At 46.7% G+C, this 12,565-nt stretch overlaps 1 protein-coding gene across 3 annotated transcripts in view; it reads left to right on the forward strand.

Annotated features, from left to right (window-relative positions):
* The first annotated feature begins 9,167 nt into the window (after positions 1 to 9,167).
* Positions 9,168 to 12,565, forward strand: part of BMAL1 (basic helix-loop-helix ARNT like 1) — a 51,507-nt gene continuing 48,109 nt past the window's right edge. Inside the window, exon 1 of one of the 3 annotated variants that reach the window (XM_059473785.1) lies at positions 9,168 to 9,330. The gene's annotated coding sequence lies outside the window, so the exon portion shown is untranslated. The remainder of the gene's footprint in view (positions 9,331 to 12,565) is intronic. The other 2 variants (XM_059473786.1, XM_059473784.1) reach the window with 2 other exon arrangements.

Here is a 12,565-nt window from a genome sequence, read left to right on the forward strand (position 1 = left end):
GTCAAAATCTGCCAGCACAATCAGACAGACACTGTCTCACCCCTGTAGCTTTGGCACCATCAGACAAACTGCTCAGACCTCGCTGTGTGACTCCTTTTCCTTTCCTTTTCCTTTTCTTTTTCCTTTCCTTTCCTTTCCTTTCCTTTCCTTTCCTTTCCTTTCCTTTCCTTTCCTTTCCTTTCCTTTCCTTTCCTTTCCTTTCCTTTCCTTTCCTTTCCTTTCCTTTCCTTTCCTTTCCTTTCCTACCTGATTAACTTACATTGTTATTTGTGGTGTTTTGGCCTTTTACCCTCTGAACCTCAAGCTAGTACCTAAAAGCACAAACAAAAAGATAATGTGAAAAAAGAATTAGGTGTACCACAACAGAACCAGCAAAAAGAGCAATGATTTTCATTTTTATCTTGTATTGCAGTGGAGAATCCTGAGAGACTTAAAAAATATTTAAAAGAATGCTTTATGTTGTTTTATGCCATTGACATAATTCAGCATGACACAGCATAAGGGTTATGGAAGCGAACCTAAGGAAACTCAAAATAATTGGCTACCCCAAGCTGCTACTTCCACCTTGGAGTTAGAATTAATTAGAAGATCAAGTGTAAAACAACAGTAGAAAGCCACACACCTAAAAGGGTCACCCTCCTGAGAAGGCAGGAAAGAATTGTAACATAGATTTTCTTTCCACAGAACAAGAGAGCTGCAGGTATCACACCAAGGCTGGGCTCTGGCCGAGCAGCCTGCAGGAGGAGCGGGTGAGGAAGCACAGAGCAGGGCTTTGTTTTGTTGGGTGTTGCATGCTTGTCTGTCATTAAGTTGTTAAGGCTCCTCTGTAATCTCAGGCATCACTTCTCCATCTCTGTTTCAAACATTGGTTTGTAGGACATAAAGCTTATAAATACACAACCTCCAAGGAAGCAAAGGAATGGACAGGGAGGCAAACAGGGTAAGTGCACACACAGAGGATCTTAAACTTCATTGGCATTATGTGAAAATCACTGAGGTAATTCTGGACAAGAAGTGCAACTGCCCACTGGCATTTCTTATTGAAAAAAAATTGGATTGTTTTGGTCATTAAAATGTTCCTTTGATGATCATCTTTTTGCTCACCACGCTGAGAACTACTGGGATTTTTTTCTGAAGTAAAAAGAAAAAAGTAATTGCTCACAAAGCATAGAACAATACATCACATGAGTCTAAATCATTGTATAAAGGCCCTAATTTTCATTGCTGTGGTCACAAATGGAAACATAAACATCCCATTGCTATCAAAGAAGCGCAAGAACAGTTCACACCGGTGCCACGCCCAGCGACGTGCATGTAATTAATGAGCAGATTCATGAAGCCATGGGGTGGGTGTGGAGAGGGTGGGACCTGTGTCAGAGGTTGGAGGGAGCTTTGTAGCTTTACTTCAGGCTCCAACTGTTTGGGCAACCGCAGGAGGAACGAGTGGTGGGTACAGTACAGCACAAAAGCAAAGCTGGAGGACTCCAGTGGTGCAGAACCTCCTGGCCACCACTCATGGGGAACAAGGAGAGGTTAGATCCCCTTATTTTCCTTTGTTAAATCCCTCCCTTCAAACCCAGTCTGGGTGAGAATACATCTAGTGGGACACTGGTGCTTCAGATTTCAAGAAGCAGTTGAAATCTTTAGCTGGCCAAACACACAGAACACAATGGATGCCAGGCTGCTCACCTGGGAAACAAAATGCGTGAAGAAAAGGAGCTTTCCACCTTTCCTAGGCAAGTTTTGCTGCTGAGAAGAGTTAAACCATCCTTCCAGCACCTGAAGCAATCAGTGGGACATGCTGACACCTCCCAGCTGCAGTTTGCAGGGGACAGCCTCCAGAGCACAGCTCTGAGCAGGCAGGGCAGGTGATGGCAGCAGGGTCCAGGGACTGGGGGGCCAAGGGAGGGTGTAAAATGTGTGGGATTCAGGGAAAAACATCACAAGGGAACCCCACTGGGTGAGGGTCCAGTGCCTGCCACCCTCAACAGTGCCTTATTTTGTTCTTTCTCCTCATCAGTCTTGTTCCCAAGCATCTCCAGGAACAGGTAACTTCAGCTTCTCTCAGGACTATTCTGTCATTTGTTTAGAGCTGACTGGGATTTAAAACCCACAAAGATGGAAAAGACTTTTCTTTTTGAATGAACAGATAGATGAAGTCCTAGGACTTCATGGTAAGAGGCAAACTACTTGATAATTGTTGGATTTTGGAATTGGATTGCAACTTGGCATTTGTTTCATCCTTCCATAATGTAAATATTTCCAAGTGAATCTAAATCATGCATGTAGCTCATCTTTGTATTTAATTATTAATACATACCATCTTTTTTGTTATTTGTGCTGGTTGCTGGAATTCATCCCCAACATATGTTACTATGGATTTCTTTTCATTGCCTTTTGCAGTCATCAAAATGGCACATTCATTTTATGACAGATGCTGTATATATATATTTTTGATCACATCACCACAAAACATCCCTTTAATGCTGTTGATACATTGACCATTTTTTAACATGAAATGGACAGAAAATGTCCATGGGGAAAGAGAAGACACTAAGATGAAATATGAGTGACTGAGCACAAATATGAGAATAGGTTTTACAGGATTATGTTAAGTATCATTTCGATTGTAAAGATGTCAGCTAATGTAAAACTCTAATGTGCCAGCTGCCGTCCAAATAGATCACAAAATGAAAGCCCTCATGCTGAGCAGGGCTTAAAATAGAGCAGCTGATGAGTAAGACACTCTCTCTTACATAAACTTCACATTTCATGCACTAAGACATTTCATTGTCAGATATTCGTGGGGTTGCTATTTGCCATGAAAAATCTGCAGCGGAACAAAAGCATCAAACTGTTTCACTTCTCAGGCTCCCAGATTGTTATTTTCATGCCACACAGAAACTCCCTTCTAGTCTGCTTTGTGATTCATGTGTTTGGCTGAATAACTTTCCTGGAACTCGGAACAAGAGGGAAACCTTCCCTAAGTACTTCCTGTCTTTCTACATGTACTAATAACAAGACAGAGTCCTCCCACCTTCCCCATTTACAACACTCCAGGCACACCTACTGCTTGATATACTCATAAGTCTCAGAATTAGTTTGCTTCTGCTCTGGTTTTTAAATAGCAGCTTTTTCTCTAGCAACAAAACTGGTTTTTGTCTAACATTAGTATGTACCAAAGCACTATTAATAGATTGCTTAATTAATAGACAACGGCGAAGTTGTAGCTTAGCATCAAACATGAAAGATTCATTGCTGTTTCCCTTTTCTCCTGGCTCATGGCTTTGAAAGCATCTTAATCTTGGAATCCTGGACAGAAAGGTGCCATGCTGAGGGGAAGAGCAGCCTGTGCCATGTGTTTAACCCTGAGAGCTTGAGCCCCCACTGCAAGCACGAGACCAATGCTGAATTTTGACTGTGTAAGAATGAAGTAAAAATTCCAGAATAGGGTCTAGAACATTTGCAAGATGAAACACCAAAAAAATCAAGTCACTGTCCCACTGTCCTCTTACAGCCTGTGAATCTGGAAATCCATCCTCCCACCATGGATTGTTATGCTCCTATTAGAGTCATCACCACTAACTGAAAAGAGAATCAAGCCCCTAACTTTTATAGTTTGCAAAGCTTCTTTTCAAAATATGCCCTAAGCCTCACAATTTCCATGTGAAAATAAAATCTTTTGTGTAACTGCTATGGAAAACCAAGTGGAGGTGCTGAGTGACTCCCCAGACTGTTCAGAAGGCTGCCATGAGTTGCTCCAGTTCTAATTGTGGTTTAATATGTGGGTGTAATCCTGACCAACTCATTAATCCCCAGGCCTGTTTTCCCAATCTGCAAAAGGGAGGATACTATACTTATTTAATTAATACAGTGTGTGACTGTTTAGTTAAAAAACACTATTTAAATGACATTTATAATCCCAGCTATATTTTTATTCAACTGTTTCTGCTTCTTATTTACCCCTTAGAACAAGCAAAATTAAGCTGGTTGAAATCCATTCTCTGTTCATTTCAGTACCAAAAGTTTTGGTGTTTAATGGAACTTAGAAAATTTTAAGACCCCTACAAATAAAAGGCAGCAAAACTCTACCGTGAATGTCCTCAGTAAATCCTGAAGAAACACTGTCAGCAATTTTTAAGTGTGTCTTTGGTGCAATCCTCTTCTAACAAAACAGCTTCGGGGATTCCTTATTATTTTTGTGGAGGGAGGGAAGAATCTCACAGCAGCCAACTCTAGGTTTGTGTGTGATGCATTAAAAAAATCAAAGCAATAAATATGGTGTTGACTCAAAATTACTCCATGAATGAACTCTAGGAAACATTTTAACAAAATCCCTGGAAAAACAAAACAAAACAAAACAAAACAAAAAGCGGTTATTTGAAAAGGTTGTAGCATTTTAGAATTTTCAACTTAATATTTTATATTCACTAAAATTTTCTTAACATATTTACAGTTGACCATGTCTTCTTTGAGTTCAGCCTTCCAGACTTTGAAACACAAACTCAACTCCATATATTTTTAATGAAGTAGAAACTCTGAAGTGCTTTTAACCTTCATTAAGGCCAAATCCACATAAAGATAGAAATTCTTTGTCCTGAACCTTCTGTAAAGATCGAAAATATAATGCAAAGAAGTACTCAGAACTTCTTAATTCTCTGGCTTTAGCCTCATTTTCCTCCTCAGATTCTTTTTCCTGTTCCTGCTATGCTGCCAGGCAGTGGATTGCCAACTCCTGGGAATTCTCATGGAGTCTCTGAATATTAATTGGTCTTCTCATAGACCACAGGGCTGAAATCAATGGTTGGATAAGAATCTTCTCTTTTTGCCTGAAACAAGCTTTTAGCCCTTTAAATTGTGATAAAGGCCAGGAGGAAGAGGGATGGGTTTAAAAAAGCTCAGAAGGAAGCAGGCACATGAAAAAGTCAATATTTATTGCTTTATATTTATGGAATTAATGCTCAAATGTGGAAACATCGTGGTAGGAGGTACACCCTTTAAAGCAGCAAGTGTTTATTCAAACAAAAGCAGGAAAACGTAATATTCCCCTGGCTTAGGTTTTGTAATAACTCAAGAATTTGATGAACTGGGAAAAGAATGAGTCTGCAATAGAATATTTTGATAAAACCTTTATTTTGAAGAGGTCTGAGCCAGCCACACAGGAGCTGTGACAGACCACAGTCAACAGATCACCACTCTGTGATTTTTTGCACCAGTCTGCAAACAATCCAAGCCAAAGTTTGCAGCTTCTTCTACCCTCACAACTGGGTTGAAGCAAGGCACCAACTCTGTGTGACAGAGGGTCAGAAATAACCCCAATAATCTCTGGAGTTTTTAATGTACAGACAGAACAAGAGATCCAGAGATTCAAATTAACTCTCGATAATTTTCTGTGAGCTTTGACTTCTCAAAGAAGATACAGGATCATAGCTTGTATGTCTAGAGAGAAATGCAGGAAGAGGTTGGATAAAAGGGTAAGACAGGTTAATTAATCAGTATTAATCAGTATTTTCAGTAATTAGTCAGTATTTCCATGGCTGGAAACCTATAAACAAAGAGCAGCTGGTTAAAATGCTCTGAAGCAGTTGGATCCACAGCTAGGTGCTAAAATAGATATCCTATCTTGCACATATTTTGGAAGACACTAAAAAAACAAACACATATAATTGTATCTTCAAACCACTTCACAAAAATTCACCCTCCAAAGACTCAGAGATCTGTGTCCTCTGTGCCATGAACTGGGGTCATGAATCTTGTTTGAGAGAAAACAAAATAAAAACATCAAAGCACTAATTTGGCTGGTTACTTCTGAACATCTGTGGGTGTTCCAGAGATATATCAAGACTGCCTGAAGACAACCCAAAAAAATCCAAACACAAAAAAATAAAACCTATCAGTTTTTGGGTTATCAGCTGAGAAACCAGAATCCTTTTTCTACAGGGAAACAGTTATCTAGATTTAAAAACTTGCAGTTTCTAAAGTGAAACCACTGATATGGCCTTATCATACCTTAGGTAGGCTGCATTTAACGGAGATCATATCTACCACTCTTCTTGACACAAAGTCAAAATCCTAAAACCTGGAAAGCTTTTACTGTAGCATTCAAATGTCAACACATTAATCAGTTGGAACATGAGCTACATTCTCCAATACTCTATTAATAAACCACAATTTGCAGTATAAATGCCACATAGCACACCCTTTTCCTGCTTTTAAATTGTCATTGTAAGCCAAGCATGAGTGTAAATGTTGGTGTTTAAACATGGTGTAACCATTAACATGTTAACATAGCTAAGCAGGCAGTTCTGCCTAAGATCTAATGAACTACATTCTTAGAAGGAAAAAGCATAAATTCTGAAAATGAATCAGGTGAGAGCTGCATGGATGAGGAAATGCTTCAGCTCTTGTGTCAGACACACAGTGCACAGTGCCCTGAGCTGAGCACACAGCTGAGCTGGTCTGCCCAGCAGCTCCCACGATTTTTGGGGTGCTCTTCTTCAAGTGCTCCCTCAAGTACCTTGCAAGGAGAAAATGTTCTACCTTTGGTCAAGCCTCACCTCTCCTGTTTGCCTTTTGTCTCTTGAAACGTGTGGTAGAAGGGTGGTGCAAACTTTTTTGGCGTCAGGAGCTGAACTGGGTCTTGTCAAATTTAAAATTGTTGTTTCTTAGCTCCTCACCTTTAAAATTTCAAGGTATAAGATGCCTGATTCACCTGCAGATAGAAACTGCCTGCACTGACCTGACAATCTATTTCAAGGGAAGTCACAGAACACAGGACTGATCATTATATGGTGAAATTGGGAATTTGATGAACCAGATGCTGTTATTTCCTTTAATATCTCATGAGCAGAAACTACGGTGTGAAAACAACTCAAAACAATGGCTCACTGGGAAATCTGACATATGGCCTGCTAAGCTGCTCTCCCTCAGAAATAGCAAAAGATCATTACTCTTGGCATCATTCCCTACAACAGGCACTGGGCTCATTAAAACAGACACTATGTGATTGACTCCATAAGGAAGATTATTTCTACAGATGGGTGGAAACAATGAGCAAAACTACAAAGGCTGAGTTGACAGAAGTAGTCAAGGAGACTTCTCCACCTCCATAACTTCTGTGCGCTGAAACAAATCAAAGCAGCACCATTTTGCTGGAAATAAAAGGATGCATCTTCTCTCTCTTCATGGTGCACATTTCCATCCTGCTCATGTACAGCGTTTCACTTATCTCACTCTGCTGGAGGGTTTCTCCCGAGTAGGAGTGCCCTGATGTGAACAGTTTGTATCCAGCAGGGGCCACTTGTTGCCTGTGTTTGGTCCCCACTCAGTGAGGTGGAAAGGAGCTGTTGACGCTGTCCCGGCTGAGCCCACATCCCGTGCAGGCGCATTGGGATAACCACAACCACGCCGTGCTGCAATCCACTCTGCCCCGGTGATGTTACCCTGGGAAACGTAAACCAAACCTCTGGGATGTGGCATCACAGCACAGGAAATGTTAAGACAATGAGGATGTGGCAATGACAATCTGATGCAGCGATCACGCAATCACGTTTAGCAAATATTTGCATTTGAAAGCAGCAGCACCGCTGTGATTACGCTCTTGCAACACATCCCCTGCACGCTGCTGTGTGGATTGGCTAAATTTAGACCAGAGCATGGTGAGGTGGATGGCTTTACACACTCGCTGCTGGCCTTTTGCACACCTGAACAGAACCGATGCCCTGAGCAGCTCCGGCAGAGTGCCCCATCAGTGCCAGCATCACACACCGAGCCCAGCTGGAGGCCGAGGGCTCCAGGGTGCGCTGTGTGAATGGCCTGGGGTGACGTTGTGACGCTTGTATCCCCATTTGTGTGTTCTGTTTGCGCTGGATATCATGTTCTGTGCCTTCAGGACTGGCTCTGAAGAGCGAATGTTTTGTTTTGGTTTTGCTCTCAGCCGCTCCCCTACGGCTGGCAGGACACACACACAGGGCAGTGCATTGTGCTGCTTTTGCTTTTTGCTTCGCTTTTCACTTTGCTCTTGCTCTTTGCTTCTGCTGGTTAGTTTAGCTAAGCAGCCCGAATTTTCCCTGGACTATTTCTCCTTTCCCTTTTTTGGGCCTACCCAACCCTGCTCCGGGCTGGGCCCTGGGAACACCGAGAGTTTGCACCGTGTGGCTGCAGCAGCTGCCCCAGCAAGGATGGACTGATAACAGAGCGACCATCCCCAAGAGAGACTTTCTGAATTTGTCATCTTTTTCAGAGCGGTGACAGAGTGGTGTCACCTGGTATTGTTCATTCTGTGTGCTGGGGGTGCTTTGCCTGCTAAATAAACAGGTTCTTTCCACTTCTATCCAAGGAATTCTTCCCGACCCGGTTGGGGAGAGGGGCTGTGTGGGTTTGCTTTCTGGAGGGGCCCTTTGCGTTTGCTTTCTGGAGGGGCCCCTTCGGGAGGTTTTCTCCCAAATTTGCCCTAAACCAGGCCAGTGACCCAGCACGGCGCCCCGGCAGGGTGCTGTGACCCCGCACACCCCAGGCGGGGCTCGGCAGCACCGGGGACCGGCGGCTGGGCTGAAGGGCCCCAGGGCCACGCTCAGGCAGGGCGGCTCGAGGGCCGGCGAGTCCCAGCACGGCACCGCTCCCCGAGGCACCGGGCCGGTGTCCGGGCCATGTTCCACCGCCGAGGGAAGGAGGGAGCGGAGGCGCGGGCGCGGCAGCCACGCTGGGGCAGCGCCGCCATGACCTTCACACCTCGGCGCGTGACGTCACGGCCGCGGCTGACGTCACGCGGCGGTGACGCAGCGGCACGGGCGAGCCCCTGCGGAGGGGCGGGCAGAGGACGGGCGGCGCCCCCGGGGCAAGCAGCGCGGGCCAGGCCGAGCCCTCCCCGCCGCCCCGGGCACACCCGCCCCGAACCCTCGCCGACCCGGCCGCCACCGCCACATCCGGGTCCCGGCGGCGTCCCCCCGCCGCCCCTCAGCCCCGCCCCCGGCCGGGGGGCGGGACCAGGGCCCGGACAGCGCTCCCCATTGGCCGGGGCCGCGGGGCCGCCCGGGGATTTGCCGGCGCTCGGGGGGGCGGGCGTTGCCCGCTCGGCGGCCGCCCATTGGGCGAGGCGGGCGCGGAGCCGCTCTGCCGTTGGCGGGCGGGCGCGTCCGGTGCGGGGCCGGGGGAGGGTGCCATTGGCTGGAAAGTAGGTTAGTGGTGCGCCGTCGGGTGGCAAGCCAGGCGGAAAGTAGGTCAGGGACGGGGGCTGCCTGCGCCGGGCGTGCGGCGCTGCCGGGGGGCCGCGACCCCCGCCCGCCCTCCCTTCGGCCGGGCGCGGCGCGGCGAGGGGCGCGCGGAGCCGCGGTGAGCGCCAGGGGCGGCGGGCGGGGGGCGCCGGGGGCCGCGGGGGGGGGGCGGGGGCAGCGCGGCCCCGGCGGAGCCGCCGCCCCCGGGGGCCGCGGGAGTCCCGGGAAGGGCCGGGGGCGGCGCGGGGGGACCCGGCCCGGGGAATGGCGGCGCTGGGACCCCCCCGGCGGCCGTGCCGGGCTGTGTCTCCGGGGACCGGGACCGCGGCGGGGGCCCCGTTACGGAGCGGCCCCGGGGCGGCTGGCCCGGCGCGGTGGCGGCACCGGGGTACGGGGCTGGCGGGCGGGCCCGGGCCCGCACCCGCGGAGGGCAGAGCCGGGCCGGGGTCCCGCTCGGGCAGGGGCGGTCGGGGCGCTGGGGGGGCGTGCCGGGCTGTGCCCCCTCCCGGTGCGAGGCTCGGGCCGCCTCACGGAGGGCACGGAGCCCCTTCCCGGGCCTGCCCAGCGGGGCCGCGGGGTCTCCGCCGCCGCTCCGGGATGGGGAGGCCCCGTGTGGAAGGCGGGAGGATGGCGGTGCTCGGGAATTCCCCGTTGCTGCGGCGCCCTGGCCCGTCCCGGCTGCGGGCAGGTGCCGGCCCGGGGCCGCACGGAGCATCCCGGGGCTGTTGCCGGCGGTCCCGGGCACACCTGTGCGCCCTGCCTGCCGCAAGGGAAGGAACGGTGTCCTCCGGCAGGGAACGGAACACCGGGGCGGCTTCCCGAGAGCGGCGTTTTGCGCTTGGGGAGGCAAGGGAATCACTTCGCGTTTGGAATTGCTGAGGTCTCTGTTACTCCAGTGCCTCGGTGCTGACAGTTTTGGGAAGGTTTTCGTGCTTGAAAAACAAGGGTGAAGGAACAAGTGGGTGTGTTTTCTTGCCTTGGAAGCGAGTATACCTACTGGAATTTTAAAGCATTTCCTTAGTGCGTGAGATAGAAAGGGTCAGCTGCAGAGTGTGATCTAATCTCACAAAATTCAGTCTTTCAGTAGATTTTTTTTTTTTTTTTAATTCTGGAACTTCAACATTCAAAATACTATGTTTCTTTTTTAACATACTCATATTAAAAGTACCTATCCTGCCTGTTTATATCTTCTTTTATCAAAAGGGCTTTTTTAATGTGAGTGACTGATAATACACAGGCTGCAGCTAAGTCTGTAAGGGAGAAAAGAAAGAGTGTTAGTTCCAATTAAGTATTAATTCTAGCTAACTGTCTCCTTAAACGTTCTTGCAGAGGGCTGAGGTTAAACTCTGCCCTCTCCATAATGTATGTTTTGTATCCTGCAGGAATATGCAAATGTAAATAGCTCTTTGAAGCATCAGGAACTCCAGACCTGTCTCTGGTTACTCTAAACCACAGCTGCTTATTAAGGAGAAAGGCTTTACTCCTCCTGACTTCTGTGGCTTTGTGCTTCTCATGACCATTCCTGGGCTTTTACCCCTTCTTGTAGAAATTGAGTGTGTAAAATAATCTACAGCCACAGCATTCCTTTGGGGTTTTATGCTGTTTTATCCCATATCCTCTTCCACACCGTGCATTTCCACTGTCTCTCTGGATGCCAGCTGTGGAGGATCAAGCTCTGTAAAAGAAGTTCCTTGGGAGAGCAGACAAGTGAGAACATGAGGAAAGCTGCTTGGTTTGGTGGCTGGAGCTGGGGTTCCACCAAGCCAGAGCTGGAATTGGGGGCTGCTGCCGCGTCCCTGTCACCACGTGCTCCTCTTGGGGAGCCTTGCTAGGGATGTGTTAGGAAGGTGATGTTTGTAGGGGGGCTTTAAAGGAGATTTGTGTTTCTCCTGCTCTCAAGGGTTCTTTTGGGCAAGCGGGAGTGAGAGCAGAGAGCATTCATTGGGTTTGTTTGGTGGAGCTTGGAGTTGCACAGAGTCCCTTGAGGCTGTGCAGGACTGATGGCAAAGCTGAGACTGTGAGTGCTGCAGGTGAGGAAGGCAGGTTTTCCAAGGGAATTGATAATAATTGGTAATTGAAATCCCAGGAGACCTGCAGGTTATTTAGTTTGCATGAGTACAGAAGTGCTGTTCCCATGCTCAAATGTAACATTTGAAGCTGTTTTCAGCACGGGGCCGTTGCCTGTGTTGTTATATTTTGACAGAAGCTACAGGAAAACCTGAAGGAATACATCATTGTTAAGTGAAACAAAGTAAATTTGGTGCATCCTGTAGTGACTTTCAGTTCTGTAACCTGCATGCTTTTCATTCTTAACCTTTACCCTCAGTTTTCTATTTCTAAAAAAGGGAAGAAAAGTAGCAAAAGGCAGCTGCTTGTGTCCCCAAGTGTCAGGAAGTTCTCTGAAGTTAGTTGTCTTCAATAAAAGCTGTATAAAGGCATATCATGTGCAAATGACTGCAAAGAGAAGCCCAAAATAACTACATATTTTTAATCTTGTGTGGCTTTTTGGTTCTCTCTAAGTTTACAGAATGCAATATTTAAGCTTTCTCTATTTACTTTGATACAGTAAACATGTTTTGAAACTTTAATTTTTGGCTGTCATCATATTTTGAGAGCTTCAGCCTGAAATAATTGATTTTGATAAATGCAGTTGCTGACTGGATGATGCTGACTGGAACTCAGTTACCAACTGTTGAAATTTGGTTATTGAACATTTCTGCTTCTGAACTCACAGAAATTACAATCTGGTGCTCAGGTGTTACATGGTTAAAAGTCAAGACACTGAAGCAGAAAAATTCTGCACTAAAAAAATCAGAAGGCTTTTCTCTCTAAGAGTTGGTGTATTGGGTTATTTAGAAAGCCTGTTTAAGTTTTGAGGGTTTTTTTGTGTGAGGAAGAAATCTCAGTTGTGATTATGCAATTGGTTTTATTCGTATTTAATGGCTCTGAACCTTGTCAGATAAGCTGTGATGTCTGTTACATGGAATGGGCTGGGTATCAAGGTAACTCACTGCCATTAACTGCGTATGGCACCTGCCTTTTTAACCTAATTTGTTGGAAATGTGCAGTAAGGCTACTTATCCAAGGCCCAGACTTCATCTCCTTGGAAACCTGATCTTTCACCAGATGTTGAGAAATGGAATTTCTTTTTTAATCCATTCTGCAGAAGAATACAGATCAAAACAGCATCTCTAGGCTTTGTTAGTCTGGAATATTAATTACCTAAAAAAATAGTCTGACATTTCAGTCTCTGCCCCAAAGAAGATTGATAGTTTCTGTTGTGTTTGGTATTATTTCAAATTTATTTTAGCTGATGCTCAAGTTCCTGGTTTATGGTTTAATTTGATTCAAGA

Source organism: Ammospiza nelsoni, chromosome 6 (assembly GCF_027579445.1).
Source record: "Ammospiza nelsoni isolate bAmmNel1 chromosome 6, bAmmNel1.pri, whole genome shotgun sequence".
Taxonomy (NCBI): Eukaryota; Metazoa; Chordata; class Aves; order Passeriformes; family Passerellidae; genus Ammospiza; species Ammospiza nelsoni.